Here is a 17,964-nt window from a genome sequence, read left to right as displayed (position 1 = left end):
TTATGGGACTACATGAATAAGCTTTTTTCCTCAGGTTTGTACCAGCCTAAGGCCTTCATCCATATTAGTTTGCTGTCATCTCTATTTGTATTGTGCTACTGTCATGAGAAACTCCATTATCTTTGCACGTTAAAGTTTTGCAACCTATGATACATGGCAATGCTTTGAGTGTTGAGCTAATTGGCACTAATTAAATAAACAAATACCTCTCTTTAAGCAAGACTACTATGTTGCTAACTTTACCCATTAAGATAATGACGGTGCTTCTATTTGTTAGTGTATGTTCCATCAACTAGTCCCACTATTACAGTAATCTCACTCTCTCAATATATGTGCCAATAGGGATTCTCGATTTTGGTGGAAGTGCACAAAAACTTTGGGTGCTTCATTGCCTCGACAGCTTCCTTCCTTTCCTGTCAATCGCTAATATGGGCTTGGATTCTTCCTTCGCTGTCAGTCGCTTGGCTTATCTCAGCTTTTAGTCAAAGGAAATAGTAATTGATATGCTAGCTCACACAGGTTGGTACTGGTCTTTATCCTGATTATTGTGCTTATCATATGTATTGGTACTTTGGTATTGTGCTTCTGTTTGCCAATTTCATAAAGGAGTAACTTCGAGCCTGAACTCGCAGGAAAATCATTACATTGGGTGATTTCAGTAGAACTGCACAAAAAGATCAGATAGACAGGTACTTATGTTGCTGCTATGTACTCCAAAGTTCACTCAGACAAGCATCGATGTTGACAAGAAGAAGTGCCTATATTCATTCGAGTATTAACTGGCATCAACCAGTTGTCAAAATCCAAGTATTAGGAGAGTGAATGCCAAAAATATTGCTTGGCGCATAGCCCAGAAAAACACTTGTCGGATTATGGGTTCCGGCAAAACCCTTAAGGTTCGAACACTGGGATGTGCGCGAAGATTTCCTTCCTACCGATCTACGCCCTAGCTCGCTAAGATCTCGCGGACGAACTCGGCGAACTCGCAACACAAAGACACAAGATTTATACTGGTTCGGGCCACCGTTGTGGTGTAATACCCTACTCCAGTGTGGTGGTGGTGGATTGCCTCTTGGGCTGATGATGAATAGTACAAGGGGAAGAACACCCTCCTGAGGTTGAGGTGTTCTTGTGCTCGGCGGACTTGTGGGTATGTGGATCCAGTCAAGGTGAGTCGCCAGATGCCGTCTACTGTGGTGGCTAGTTCTACTTATATAGGCCCTGGTCCTCTTCCCAAATATTGAGCGGGAAGGGAGCCAACAACGGCGGCCAATTTGAAAGGGGACATCTAGTACAGCTTATCCTGACAAAAGTGGTCTTCGCCTGCAAAAAGCTCTGGTGATGACGCCGTCTCGGGCTCCATGGTGACCTCCGTCATGCCGTACGGCTAGTCTTGGTCTCATTGCACTGATATGGAAACCTTTGCTTGATGCCTCGGTACTCCGCGCCTGCGCTTGCCTCCTTAGCACCAAAGAGGAAACAAGGATGTTGCGCCTGCTGACGCCTGCCTGGCGCCCACCTGATCTTGATCGTCATGGCTCACGTAATGAGAGCCTCGCGAGGTTTGCCCTGCCTTGATTTCTCCGCTCCTCGTGAGGCAGCCTGGTGAGGCCGCTCCTGAGGAGGTCTTGCGTCATCTGCCTTGCGAGGCTTGGCCCCTCGCGAGGGTCTTGAATGTCTCATTGATGAAGTTGGGCCGTACAGGCCTGCAGCACCGCCATGCAGTGGGCCGTAGGCAGGAAAGTCTGGGTACCCCCGTTCCCAGAACACCGACAGTAGCCCCCGGGCCCAAGGTGCGCTCGGGCTTGGCTTCACGGCGAAGCCAAAGGTCAAGCGCGTAGCACCGCGGGCCCCAAAAGCCTGCGGCCTTGGTCGACGCGTGGCGGTTGGTTGGACGTGGGCGTCTCCGCTTCCCCACGCCGCCTCGGCAACTTCCCGACTTGACAAGTCCCTGCGACATGCAAGGAGAACCATCATTACCTGTGATCATGGGAGGCGCCGGTTGGCCTTCTTCCGCTACAAATGGGGAGGGGGGCAGAGCCCCCGTCGCCCATCTCTTAGCGACTCGCTTGCTTCCTCCTCCTTGCTCCTCTACTAGCAGCAACTCCGATGGCGCCGATCTGAAGGCTTTCCACTGAAGAGAAAGGAAAGGCCCCCCGCGATGATCCAGGGCCACTACCGCCGAAGAAGAGGTCAATCCATCGTCGTGACGAAGCGGCGATGCAGGTGGTGACGAGGCCTTGCTGCAAGCGGCCTCCTCCGGGGTATCTGCTACCTCTTGAGCACTGCATTGGTTTTCCCTTAAAGAGGAAAGGGTGATGCAGCAAAGTAGCGTAAGTATTTCCCTCAGTTTTGAGAACCAAGGTATCAATCTAGTCGGAGGCCACGCACGAGTCCCTCACACCTACACAAACAAATAAATCCTCGCAACCAACGCGAGAAGGGGTTGTAAATCCCTTGACGGTCACTTACGAGAGTGAGATCTGATAGATATGATAAGATAATATTTTTGGTATTTTTATGATAAAGATGCAATGTAAAATAGTAAGCAATAAAAATAACTAAGTGTTGGAAGATTAATATGATGGAAAATAGACCCGGGGGCCATAGGTTTCACTAGTGGCTTCTCTCAAGAGCATAAGTATTACGGTGGGTGAACAAATTACTGTTGAGCAATTGACAGAATTGAGCATAGTTATGAGAATATCTAGGTATGATCATGTATATAGGCATCACGTCCGAGACAAGTAGACCGACTCCTGCCTGCATCTACTACTATTACTCCACACATCGACCGCTATCAAGCATGCATCTAGAGTATTAAGTTCATAAGAACAGAGTAACGCTTTAAGCAAGATGACATGATGTAGAGGGATAAATTGATGCAATATGATATAAACACCATCTTGTTATCCTCGATGGCAACAATACAAAACGTGCCTTGCTGCCCCTACTGTCACTGAGAAAGGACACCGCAAGATTGAACACAAAATCTAAGCACTTCTCCTATTGCAAGAAAGATCAATCTAGTAGGCCAAACCAAACCGATAATTCGAAGAGACTTGTAAAGATAACCAATCATACATAAAAGAATTCAGAAGATTCAAATATTGTTCATAGGTAAACTTGATCATAAACCCACAATTCATCGGTCTCAACAAACACACCACAAAAGAAGATTACATCGAATAGATCTCCACGAGAGAGGGGGAGAACATTCTATTGAGATCCAAAAAGAGAGAAGAAGCCATCTAGCTAATAACTATGGACCCAAAGGTCTGAGGTAAACTACTCACACATCATCGGAGAGGCTATGGTGTTGATGTACAAGCCCTCCGTGATCGATGCCCCCTCCGGCGGAGCTCCGGAACAGGCCCCAAGATGGGATCTCACGGGTATAGAAGGTTGCGGAGGTGGAATTAGGTTTTTAGCTCCGTATCTGGTAGTTTGGGGGTACGTAGGTATATATAGGAGGAAGGAGTACGTCGGTGGAGAAACAGGGGGCCCATGAGGGTGGAGGGCGCGCCCAGGGGGGTAGGCGCGCCCCCCTACCTTGTGGCCTCCTGGTTGATGTCTTGACGTAGGGTCCAAGTCCTCTGGATCACGTTCGTTCCGAAAATCACGTTCCCGAAGGTTTCATTCCGTTTGGACTCCGTTTGATATTCTTTTTCTGCGAAACTCTTAAATAGGCAAAAAACAGCAATTCTGGGCTGGGCCTCCGGTTAATAGGTTAGTCCCAAAAATAATATAGAAGTGTATAATAAAGCCCAATAATGTCCAAAACAGAATATAATATAGCATGGAACAATCAAAAATTATAGATACGTTGGAGACGTATCAAGCATCCCCAAGCTTAATTCCTGCTCCTCCTCGAGTAGGTAAATGATAAAAACAAATTTTTTTGATGTGGAATACTACTTGGCATAATTTCAATATAATTCTTCTTATTGTGGCATGAATGTTCATATTTGATATGATTCAAGATAAAAGTTTAATGTTGACATAAAAACAATAATACTTCAAGCATACTAACTAAGCAATTATGTCTTATCAAAATAACATAGCCGAAGCAAGTTATCCCTACAAAATCATATAGTCTGGCTATGCTCCATCTTCCCCACACAAAATATTCATATCATGTACGACCCCGGTTTTGGCCAAGCAATTGGTTCATACTTTTAACGCGCTTCAGCCTTTTCAACTCTTACGCAATACATGAGCGCAAGCCATGGATATAGTACAAAAAAAGGACAAAGTCTCACATCAACGAGGCTAATCAACGGGCTATGGAGATGCCCATCAATTGATGTTAATGCGAGGGGTAGGGATTGCCGTGCAACGGATGCACTAGAGCTATAAGTGTATGAAAGCTCAAAAAGAAACTAAGTGGGTGTGCATCCAACTTGCTTGCTCACGAATACCTCGAGCATTTGAGGAAGCCCATCATTGGAATATACAAGCCAAGTTCTATAATGATATTTCCCACTAGTATATGAAAGTGACAAAATGAGAGACTCTCTATTATGAAGATTACGGTGCTACTTTGAAGCACAAGTGTGGTAAAAGGATAGTAACATTGTCCCTTCTCTCTTTTTCTCTCATGTTTTTATTTTTTATTTGGTCCTTTTCTCTCTTTTTTATGGCCTCTTTTTTTTTGTTTAGTCCGGAGTCTCATCCCGACTTATGGGGGAATCATTGTCTCCATCATCCTTTCCTCACTTGGGACAATGCTCTAATAATGATGATCATCACACTTTTATTTACTTACAACTCATGAATTATAACTCAATACTTAGAACCAAATATGACTCTATATGAATGCCTCCGGCGGTGTACCGGGATATGCAATGAATCAAGAGCGACATGTATGAAAGAATTATGAATGGTGGCTTTGCCACAAATACAATGTCAACTACATGATCATGCAAAGCAATATGACAATGATGGAGCGTGTCATGATAAACGAAACGATGGAAAGTTGCATGGCAATATATCTCGGAATGGCTATGGAAATGCCATAATAGGTAGGTATGGTGGCTGTTTTGGGTAAGATATAAGGAGGTTTATGTGTGATAGAGCGTATCATATCACGGGGTTTGGATGCACCGGCGAAGTTTGCACCAACTCTCAAGGGGAGAAAGGGCAATGCATGGTACCAAAGAGGCTAGAAAATTGCGGAAAGGTAAGTGTGCGTATAATCTATGGACTCACATTAGTCATAAAGAACTCATATACTTATTGCAAAAAATTATTAGCCCTCGAAGCAAAGTAGTACTACGCGTGCTCCTAGGGGAAGGGTTGGTAGGAGTTAACCATCGCGCGATCCCGACCGCCACACAAAGGATGACAATCAATAAATACCTCATGCTCCAACTTCGTTACATAACGGTTCACCATACGTGCATGCTACGGGAATCACAAACTCCAACACATGTATTTTTCAATTCCACAATTACTCAACTAGCACAACTATGATATTACTACCTTTATTTCTCAAAACAATTACCAAGCATCAAATTTCTCATGATATTATTTAAAGAAAATTGACATGCTATTTTAAGACTCTCAAAATAATATAAGTGAAGTATGAGAGATCAATAGTTTCTATAAAACAAATCCACCACCGTGCTCTAAAAGATATAAGTGAAGCACTAGAGCAAAACTATATAGCTCAAAAAATATAAGTGAAGCACATAGAGTATTCTAATAAATTCCGAATCAAGTGTGACTCTCTCAAAAGGTGTGTACGGCAAGGATTATTGTGGTAAACTAACAAATAAAGACTCAAATAATACAAGACGCTCCAAGCAAAACACATATCATGTGGTGAATAAAAATGTAGCTCCAAGTAAAGTTACCGATGGAAGTAGACGAAAGAGGGATGCCCTCCGGGGAATCCCCAAGCTTTGGCTTTTAGGTGTCCTTAGATTACTTGGGGTGCCATGGGCATCCCTCGCTTAGGCTCTTGCCACTCCTTGTTCCATAATCCATCAAATCTTTCACCCAAAACTTGAAAACTTCACAACACAAAACTCAGCAGAAAATCTCGTAAGCTCCGTTAGCGAAAGAAAACAAAAGACCACTTCAAGGTACTGTAATGAACTCATTCTTTATTTATATTGGTGTTAAACCTACTGTATTCCAACTTATCTATGGTTTATAAACTATTTTACTAGCCATAGATTCATCAAAATAAGCAAACAACACACGAAAAAACAGAATCTGTCAAAAACAGAACAGTCTGTAGTAATCTGTAACTAACGCAAACTTCTGGAACTCCAAAAATTCAGCCAAAATAGGACGACCTAGACAATTTGTTTATTGATCAGTAGAAATTGGAATAAATAATTTATCACGTTCTGGTGATTTTTAACAATTATTTTCATGAACAGAAAGTATCTGGAATTTACAGCAAGATCAAATAACTATCATCCAAGAAGATCCTATAGGTTAAACTTGGCACAAACACTAATTAAAACACAAAAACACATAACCAGAGGCTAGATCAAACATTTATTCCTAAACAGAAGCAAAAAGCAAAAAAACTAAAAAGAAAATTGGGTTGCGTCCCAACAAGCGCTATCGTTTACCGCCCCTAGCTAGGCATAAAAGCAAGGATAGATCTAGGTATTGCCATCTTTGGTGGGCAATTCTTCAGTGAGACATCTATCATCCTTAAGAGTTTATTTCTTCTTATTAATCAGCAAACTTCTAGGCACATAACCGCAAAATTCATTTGTAGCAAATGGTTCCTTAATGATAGTGAAAAGATTGGGATGAATACTTATAGATTTGAGATCTGCAGTTTCCTTACTAAAGGATTCACCCTTATTTTTAGGAACATACATAAGCTTGACAATTTTAGTTGGAGGACTTGGGGTATTCTTTATGGAAGAAAAAGCGGTTCCCAAGTTGGTAATGATACCCTCAAGTTTATCGATTCTAGTGGAATCCTGATTTATTCTTTCATTAACTATGGGTTCCTTCTCCTTAATATTTTTCAAAGTGACTCCTACTTTAGTCCATATTGGGCAATTTGGTTGTGGATCTTTTTATCCAAATTTTTGATTAACTCTACGGTAGCAACATTATTTTCAATAATTTCAAGTCTTTGCATTACATGCTCCAAAGTTAACATGGTTCCATTAACCAAAAGAGGTGGTGAGCCAAATAAATCTATCATAGCATTATAAGAATCAAAAGTATGGCTACCCAAGAAATTCCCTCCGGTAATGGTATCAAGGATATATCTGTACCAAGGAGCAGCGCCTACATAAAAATTGCGAAGAAGAACAGAAGTAGATTGCTTCCTGGTAGATCTATTTTGGGCATTGCAAATTCTATACCAAGCATCTTTCAGATTTTCCCCCTCCCTTTGCTTAAAATTTAAAACTTCATTTTCGGGAGACAACGGGGAAGATAGAGGACAAGCCACAACGACCAAGCAAGCGAAAAAGAGGCGAACGAGAAAGAGAGGGCAAATAAAACGGCAAGGGTGAAGTGGGGGAGAGGAAAACGAGAGGCAAATGGCAAATAATGTAATGCGGGAGATAACGGTTTGTGATGGGTACTTGGTATGTTGACTTTTGCGTAGACTCCCCGGCAACGGCGCCAGAAATGGCTCGTTGGCGGGAGTCAAATCTTGACTGGACTTTGCGTAGGCCTCCCCGGCAACGGCGCCATAAATCCTTGTTGCTACCTCTTGAGCACTGCATTGGTTTTCCCTTGAAGAGGAAAGGGTGATGCAGCAAAGTAGCGTAAGTATTTCCCTCAGTTTTGAGAACAAAGGTATCAATCCAGTAGAAGGCCACGCACGAGTCCCTCGCACCTACAAAAACAAATAAATCCTCGCAACCCACGCGATAAGGGGTTGTCAATCCTTTCACGGTCACTTACGAGAGTGAGATCTGATAGATATGATAAGATAATATTTTTAGTATTTTTATGATAAAGATGCAAAGTAAAATAGTAAGCAATAAAAATAACTAAGTGTTGGAAGATTAATATGATGAAAAATAGACCCGGGGGCCATAGGTTTCACTAGTGGCTTCTCTCAAGAGCATAAGTATTACGGTGGGTGAACAAATTACTGTTGAGCAATTGACAGAATTGAACATAGTTATGAGAATATCTAGGTATGATCATGTATATAGGCATCACATCCGAGACAAGTAGACCGACTCTTGCCTGCATCTACTACTATTACTCCACACATCGACCGCTATCCAGCATGCATCTAGAGTATTAAGTTCATAAGAACAGAGTAACGCTTTAAGCAAGATGACATGATGTAGAGGGATAAATTCATGCAATATGATATAAACCCCATCTTGTTATCCTCGATGGCAAAAATAGAATACGTGCCTTGCTGCCCCTACTGTCACTGGGAAAGGACACCGCAAGATTGAACCCAAAGCTAAGCACTTCTCCTATTGTTAGAAAGATCAATCTAGTAGGCCAAATCAAACTGATAATTCAAAGAGACTTGCAAAGATAACCAATCATACATAATAGAATTCAGAGAAGATTCAAATATTGTTCATAGATAAACTTGATCATAAACCCACAATTCATCGGTCTCAACAAACACACCGCAAAAGAAGATTACACCGAGTAGATCTCCATGAGAATCGTGGAGAACTTTGTATTGAGAACCAAAGAGAGAGAAGAAGCCATCTAGCTAATAACTATGGACCCGAAGGTCTGAGGTAAACTACTCACACATCATCGGAGAGGCTATGGTGTTGATGTAGAATCTCTCCGTGATCAATGCGCCCTCCGGCGGAGCTCCGGAAAAGGCCCCAAGATGGGATCTCACGAGTACAGAAGGTTGTGGCGGTGGAATTAGGTTTTTGGCTCCGTGTCTGGTAGTTTGGGGGTACGTAGGTATATATAGGAGCAAGAATAACGTCGGTGGAGCAACATGGGCCCCACGAGGGTGGAGGGCGCGCCCTGGGGGGTAGGCGCGCCCCCTACCTCGTTCCCTCCTAATTGCTTTCTTGACGTAGGGTCCAAGTCCTCTGGATCACGTTCGTTCCACAAATCACGTTAACGAAGGTTTCATTCCGTGCGGACTCCGTTTGATATTCTTTTTCTGCGAAATTCTGAAATAGGCAAAAAATAGCAATTCTGGGCTGGGCCTCCGGTTAATAGGTTAGTCCCAAAATAATATAAAAGTGTATAATAAAGCCCATTAAACATCCAAAACAGAATAAAATATAGCATGGAACAATCAAAAATTATATATACGTTGGAGACGTATCAAGCATCCCCAAGCTTAATTCCTGCTCGTCCTTGAGTAGGTAAATGATAAAAACAGAATTTTTGATGTGGAATGCTACTTAGCATAATTTCAATGTAATTCTTCTTATTGTGGCACGAATGTTCAGATTTAATATGATCCAAGATAAAAGTTTAATGTTGACATAAAAACAATAATACTTCAAGCATGCTAACCAAGCAATTATGTCTTATCAAAATAACATAGCCAAAGCAAGTTATCCCTACAAAATCATATAGTCTGGCTATGCTCCATATTCCCCACACAAAATATTCATATCATGTACAACCCCGGTTTTAGCCAAGCAATTGGTTCATACTTTTTAACGCGCTTCAGCCTTTTCAACTCTTACGCAATACATGAGCGCAAGCCATGGATATAGCACTATGGTGGAATAAGGTATAATGATAGGGGTTATGTGGGAAGACAAAAAAGAGGAGAAAGTCTCACATCAATGAGGCTAATCAACGGGCTATGGACATGCCCATTAATTGATGTCAATGCAAGGAGTAGGGATTGCCATGCAACGGATGCACTAGAGCTATAAGTGTATGAAAGCTCAAACAAAAGAAACTAAGTGGGTGTGCATCCAACTTGCATGCTCACGAAGACCTCGGGCATTTGAGGAATCCCATCATTGGAATATACAAGCCAAGTTTTATAATAAAATTTCCCACTAGTATATGAAAGCGACAAAATGAGAGACTTTCTATCATGAAGATCATGGTGCTACTTTGGAGCACAAGTGTGGTAAAAGAATAGTAACATTGTCCCGTCTCTCTTTTTCTCTCATTTTTTTATTATTTGGGCCCTTTCTCTCTTTTTTTATGGCCTCTTTTTTTAGTCCGGAGTCTCATCCCGACTTGTGGGGGAATCATAGCCTCCATCATCCTTTCCTCACTTGGGACAATGCTCTAATAATGATGATCATCACACTTTTATTTACCTACAACTCATGAATTACAACTCAATACTTAGAACAATATATGACTCTATGTGGATGCCTCTGGCAGTGTACCGGGATATGCAATGAATCAAGAGCAACATGTATGAAAGAATTATGAATGGTGGCTTTGCCACAAATACAATGTCAACTACATGATCATGCAAAGCAATATGACAATGATGGAGCGTGTCATGATAAACGAAACGATGGAAAGTTGCATGGCAATATATCTCGGAATGGCTATGGAAATGCCATAATAGGTAGGTATGGTGGCTGTTTTGGGTAAGATATAAGGAGGTTTATGTGTGATAGAGCGTATCATATCACGGGGTTTGGATGCACCGGCGAAGTTTGCACCAACTCTCAAGGGGAGAAAGGGCAATGCATGGTACCGAAGAGGCTAGAAAATTGCGGAAAGGTAAGTGTGCGTATAATCTATGGACTCACATTAGTCATAAAGAACTCATATACTTATTGCAAAAAATTATTAGCCCTCGAAGCAAAGTAGTACTACGCGTGCTCCTAGGGGAAGGGTTGGTAGGAGTTAACCATCGCGCGATCCCGACCGCCACACAAAGGATGACAATCAATAAATACCTCATGCTCCGACTTTGTTACATAACGGTTCACCATACGTGCATGCTACGGGAATCACAAACTCCAACACAAGTATTTTTCAATTCCACAATTACTCAACTAGCACAACTATGATATTACCACCTTTATATCTTAAAACAATTATCAAGCATCAAATTTCTCATGATATTATAATTAAAGCAAATTGCCATGCTATTTTAATATTCTCAAAATAATATAAGTGAAGCATGAGAGATCAATAATTTCTATAAAACAAATCCACCGCCGTGCTCTAAAAGATATAAGTGAAGCACTAGAGCAAAACTATATAGCTCAAAAAATATAAGTGAAGCACATAGAGTATTCTAATAAGTTCCAATTTATGTGTGACTCTCTCGAAAGGTGTGTACAGAAAGGATGATTGTGGTAAACTAACAAATAAAGACTCAAATAATACAAGACGCTCCAAGCAAAGCACATATCATGTGGTGAATAAAAATATAGCTCCAAGTAAAGTTACCGATGGAAGTAGACGAAAGAGGGGATGCCTTCCGGGGCATCCCCAAGCTTTGTCTTTTTGGTCTCCTTAGATTATTTTGGGGTTCCATGGGAATACCCTAGCTTAGACTCTTGCCACTCCTTGTTCCATAATCCATCAAATCTTTCACCCAAAACTTGAAAACTTCACAACACAAAACTCAGCAGAAAATCTCATGAGCCCCGTTAGCGAAAGAAAAGAAAACACCACTTCAAGGTACTGTAATGAACTCATTCTTTATTTATATTGGTGTTAAACCTACTGTATTCCGACTTCTCTATGGTTTATAAACTATTTTACTAGACATAGATTCATCAAAATAAGCAAACAACACACGAAAAACAGAATCTGTCAAAAACAGAACAGGCTGTAGTAATCTGTAACTAACGCAAACTTCTGGTACTCCAAAAAATCTACCAAAATAGGAAGACCTAGACAATTTCTTTATTGATCTTCTGCAATTGGAATCAATATTTTATCACGTTCTGGTGATGTTTAACAATTGTTTTCGTGAACAGAAACTTTCTGGAATTTTCAGCAAGATCAAATAACTATCATCCAAGAAGATCCTATAGGTTAAACTTGGCACAAACACTAATTAAAACATAAAAACAAATCTAACCAGAGGCTAGATCAAATATTTATTCCTAAACAGAAGCAAAAAGCAAAAAACTAAAAATACAATTGGGTTGCCTCCCAACAAGCGCTATCGTTTAACGCCCCTAGCTAGGCATAATAGCAAGGATAGATCTAGGTATTGCCATCTTTGGTAGGCAATCCATAAGTGGCTCTCATAATAGATTCATAAGGTAATTTTATTTTCTTTCTAGGGAAGTGTTCCATGCCTTTCCTTAACGGAAATTGGAATGTAATATTTCCTTCCTTCATATCAATAATTGCACCAATCGTAATAAGGAATGGTCTACCAAGAATAATAGGACATAAAGGATTCCAATCTATATCAAGAACAATAAAATCTACGGGCACATAGATCCTATTTGCAACAATAAGAACATCGTTAATTATTCCCATAGGTTTCTTAATAGTGGAATCCACAAGGTGCAAGTTTAAAGAACAATCATCAAAATCACGGAAACCTAGCAAATCACACAAAGTCTTTGGAATTGTGGAAACACTAGCACCCAAATCACAGAAAGCATAGCATTCATGATGTTTAATTTTAATTTTAATAGTAGGTTCCCACTCATCATAAAGTTTTCTAGGGATAGAAACTTCCGACTCAAGTTTTTCTTCATAAGACTGCATCAAAGCATCAACGATATGTTTGGTAAAGGCTTTATTTTGACTATAAGCATGTGGAGAATTTAGCATGGATTGCAACAAGGAAATACAATCTATCAAAGAGCAATTATCATAATTAAATTCCTTGAAATCCAAGATAGCGGGTTCATTAATATCTAGAGTTTTTGATCTCTTCAATCCCACTTCTACCAATTTTTGCATCAAATCTAAAAACTCCAAATTTTTGGAACGCCTTTTAGGTAAAGGTGGATCATATTCAGTTCCATCATTATCAAGATTCATATTGCAAAACAAAGATTTAATAGGGGACACATCAATGACTTTTAGATCTTCATCTTTATTTTCATAGAAAGTAGAAGAACACGCTTTCACAAAAGAATCTTTCTTAGCACGCATCCTAGCGGTTCTTTCTTTGCACTCATCAATGGAAATTCTCATGGCCTTGAGATACTCATTGATATCATGCTTAGGTGGAATAGATCTAAGTTTCAAGGAATCCACATCAAGAGAAATTCTATCAACATTCCTAGCCAATTCATCAACTTTAAGCAATTTTTCTTCAAGCAAAGCATTGAAATTCTTTTGCGAATTCATTAACTCCTTAACACTAGTCCCAAATTCAGAGGGCATCTTATTAAAATTTCCATAAGAATTGTTGTAGGAATTACCATAATTATTAGAGGAATTACTAGGATACGGCCTAGGATTAAAGTTTCCTCTATACGCGTTGTTACCAAAATTATTCCTACCAACAAAATTCACATCCATAGATTCATTATTATTCTCAATCAAAGTAGACAAAGGAATATAATTAGGATCAGAAGAAACACTCTTAGTAGCGAATAATTTCATAAGTTCATCCATCTTTCCACTCAAAACATTAATTTCTTCTATCGCATGCACCTTTTTATTAGTGGATCTTTCGGTGTGCCATTGAGAATAATTAACCATAATATTATCTAGTAGTTTAGTAGCTTCTCCTAAAGTGATTTCCATAAAAGTGACTCCCGTGGCCGAATCTAAACGATTTCTAGAAGCAAAATTTAATCCGGCATAAATTTTTTGTATAATCATCCATAAACTCAAACCATGTGTAGAGCAATTATGTATCATTAATTTCATCCTCTCCCAAGCTTGTGCAACATGTTCATGATCAAGTTGCTTAAAATTCATAATATCATTTCTAAGAGAGATGATCTTAGCGGGAGGAAAATACTTAGAGATAAAAGAATCTTTGCACTTATTCCAAGAATCAATACTATTTTTAGGCAGAGACGAAAACCAAGCTTTAGCACGATCTCTAAGTGAAAAAGGAAATAGCTTAAATTTAACAATATCATTGTCCACATCTTTCTTCTTTTGCATATCACACAAATCAACGAAGCTATTTAGATGGGTAGCGGCATCTTCACTAAGAAGGACGGCAAATTGATCTTTCATGACAAGATTCAATAAAGCAGTATTGATTTCACAAGATTCAGTATCGGTAAGAGGAGCAATCAGAGTGCTAAGAAAATCATTGTTGTTGGTATTGGTAAAGTCACACAATTTAGTATTATCTTGAGCCATCATGACAAGCAAGCAATCCAACACACGAGCAAACATGAAGCAAGCAAAAAAAGAGGCGAACGGAAAAGAGAGGGCAAATAAAACGGCAAGGGTGAAGTGGGGGAGAGGAAAACGAGAGGCAAATGGCAAATAATGTAATGCGGGAGGTAAGGGTTTGTGATGGATACTTGGTATGTTGACTTTTGCGTAGACTCCCCGGCAACGGCGCCAGAAATGGCTAGTTGTCGAGAGTCCAAATCTTAACTTGACTTTGCCTAAGCCTCCCCGGCAACGGCGCCAGAAATCCTTCTTGCTACCTCTTGAGCACTGCGTTGGTTTTCCCTTGAAGAGGAAAGGGTGATGGAGCAAAGTAGCGTAAGTATTTCCCTCAGTTTTGAGAACCAAGGTATCAATCCAGTAGGAGGCCAGCCATGAGTCCCTCGCACCTACACAAACAAATCAATCCTCGCAACCAACGCGATATGGGATTGTCAATCCCTTCACGGTCGCTTACGAGAGTGAGATCTGATAGATACGATAAGATAATATTTTTGGTATTTTTATGATAAAGATGCAAAGTAAAATAGTAAGCAATAAAAATAACTAAGTGTTGGAAGATTAATATGATGGAAAATAGACCCGGGGGCCATAGGTTTCACTAGTGGCTTCTCTCAAGAGCATAAGTATTACGGTGGGTGAACAAATTACTGTTGAGCAATTGACAGAATTGAGCATAGTTATGAGAATATCTAGGTATGATCATGTATATAGGCATCACGTCCGAGACAAGTAGACTGACTCCTGCCTGCATCTACTACTATTACTCCACACATCGACCGCTATCCAGCATGCATCTAGAGTATTAAGTTCAGAAGAACAGAGTAACGCTTTAAGCAAGATGACATGATGTAGAGGGATAAATTCATGCAATATGATATAAACCCCATCTTGTTATCCTCGATGGAAACAATACAATACGTGCCTTGCTGCCCCTACTGTCACTGGGAAAGGACACCGCAAGATTGAACCCAAAGCTAAGCACTTCTCCTATTGCAAGAAAGATCAATCTAGTAGGCCAAACCAAACTGATAATTCGAAGAGACTTGCAAAGATAACCAATCATACATAAAAGAATTCAGAAGATTCACATATTGTTCATAGATAAACTTGATCATAAACCCACAATTCATCGGTCTCAACAAACACACCGCAAAAGAAGATTGCATCGAATAGATCTCCACGAGAGAGGGGGAGAACATTGTATTGAGATCCAAAAAGAGAGAAGAAGCCATCTAGCTAATAACTATGGACCCGAAGGTCTGAGGTAAACTACTCACACATCATCGGAGAGGCTATGGTGTTGATGTACAAGCCCTCCGTGATCGATGCCCCCTCCGGCGGAGCTCCGAATAGGCCCCAGGATGGAATCTCATGGGTACAGAAGGTTGCGGCGGTGGAATTAGGTTTTTGGCTCCGTATCTGGTAGTTTGGGGGTACGTAGGTATATATAGGAGGAAGGAGTACATCGGTGGAGCAACAGGGGGCCTACGAGGGTGGAGGGTGCGCCCAGGGGGGTAGGCGCGCCCCCTACCTCGTGGCCTCCTGGTTGATGTCTTGACGTAGGGTCCAAGTCCTCTGGATCACGTTCGTTCCGAAAATCATGTTCCCGAAAGTTTCATTCTGTTTGGACTCCGTTTGATATTCTTTTTCTGCGAAACTCTGAAATAGGCAAAAAGAGCAATTCTGGGCTGGGCCTCAGGTTAATAGGTTAGTCCCAAAAATAATATAAAAGTGTATAATAAAGCCCAATAATGTCCAAAACAGAATATAATATAGCATGGAACAATCAAAAATTATAGATACGTTGGAGACGTATCAAGCATCCCCAAGCTTAATTCATGCTCGTCCTCGAGTAGGTAAATGATAAAAATAGAATTTTTGATGTGGAATGCTACTTGGCATAATTTCAATATAATTCTTCCTATTGTGGCATGAATGTTCAGATTTGAAAGGATTCAAGATAAAAGTTTAATGTTGACATAAAAAAAATAATACTTCAAGCATACTAACTAAGCAATTATGTCTTATCAAAATAACATAGCCAAAGCAAGTCATCCCTACAAAATCATATAGTCTGGCTATGCTCCATCTTCCCCACACAAAATATTCATATCATGTATGACCCCGGTTTTGGCCAAGCAATTGGTTCATACTTTTAACGCGCTTTAGCCTTTTCAACTCTTACGCAATACATGAGCGCAAGCCATGGATATAGCACTATGATGGAATAAGGTATAATGGGTTATGTGGGAAGACAAAAAAAGGAGAAAGTATCACATCAACGAGGCTAATCAACGGGCTATGGAGATGCCCATCAATTGATGTTAATGCGAGGAGTAGGGATTGCCATGCAACGGATGCACTAGAGCTATAAGTGTATGAAAGCTCAAAAAGAAACTAAGCGGGTGTGCATGCAACTTGCTTGCTCACGAAGACCTCGAGCATTTGAGGAAGCCCATCATTGGAATATACAAGCCAAGTTCTATAATGAAATTTCCCACTAGTATATGAAAGTGACAAAATGAGAGACTCTCTATTATGAAGATCACGGTGCTACTTTGAAGCACAAGTGTGGTAAATGGATAGTAACATTATCCCTTCTCTCTTTTTCTCACATTTTATTTATTTTTTTATTTGGGCCTTTTCTCTTTTTTATGGCCTCTTTTTTTTGTTTAGTCCGGAATCTCATCCCGACTTATGGGGGAATCATTGTCTCCATCATCCTTTCCTCACTTGGGACAATGCTCTAATAATGATGATCATCACACTTTTATTGACTTACAACTCATGAATTACAACTAAATACTTAGAACAAAATATGACTCTATATGAATGCCTCCGGCAGTGTACCGGGATATGCAATGAATCAAGAGCGACATGTATAAAGAATTATGAACGGTGGCTTTGCCACAAATACAATGTCAACTACATGATCATGCAAAGCAATATGACAATAATGGAGCGTGTCATGATAAATGAAACAGTGGAAAGTTACGTGGCAATATATCTCGGAATTGCTATGGAAATGCCATGATAGATAGGTATGGTGGCTGTTTTGAGGAAGATATAAGGAGGTTTATGTGTGATAGAGCATATCTTATCACGGGGTTTGGATGCACCGGCGAAGTTTGCACCAACTCTCAAGGTGAGAAAGGGTAATGCGCGGTACCGAAGAGGCTAGAAAATTGCGGAAAGGTAAGTGTGCATATAATCCATGGACCCACACTAGTCATAAAGAACTCATATACTTATTGCAAAAATTTATTAGCCCTCGAAGCAAAGTACTACTACGCATGCTCCTAGGGGAAGGGTTGGTAGGAGTTAACCATCGCGCGATCCCGACTGCCACACAAAGGGAGACAATCAACAAATACTTCATGCTCCGACTTCGTTACATAACGGTTCACCATACATGCATGCTACGGGAATCACAAACTCCAACACAAGTATTTTCAATTCCACAATTACTCAACTAGCACAACTATGATATTACTACCTTTATATCTCAGAACAATTACCAAGTATCAAATTTCTCATGATATTATTTTAAGCAAATTGCCATGCTATTTTAAGACACTCAAAATAATATAAGTGAAGCATGAGAGATCAATAGTTTCTATACACAAATCCACCACCGTGCTCTAAAAGATATAAGTGAAGCACTAGAGCAAAACTATATAGCTCAAAAAATATAAGTGAAGCACATAGAGTATTCTAATAAATTCCGAATCAAGTGTGACTCTCTCAAAAGGT

Source organism: Aegilops tauschii, chromosome 4 (assembly GCF_002575655.3).
Source record: "Aegilops tauschii subsp. strangulata cultivar AL8/78 chromosome 4, Aet v6.0, whole genome shotgun sequence".
NCBI lineage: Eukaryota > Viridiplantae > Streptophyta > Magnoliopsida > Poales > Poaceae > Aegilops > Aegilops tauschii.
Note: the sequence above shows the minus strand (reverse complement) of the source record.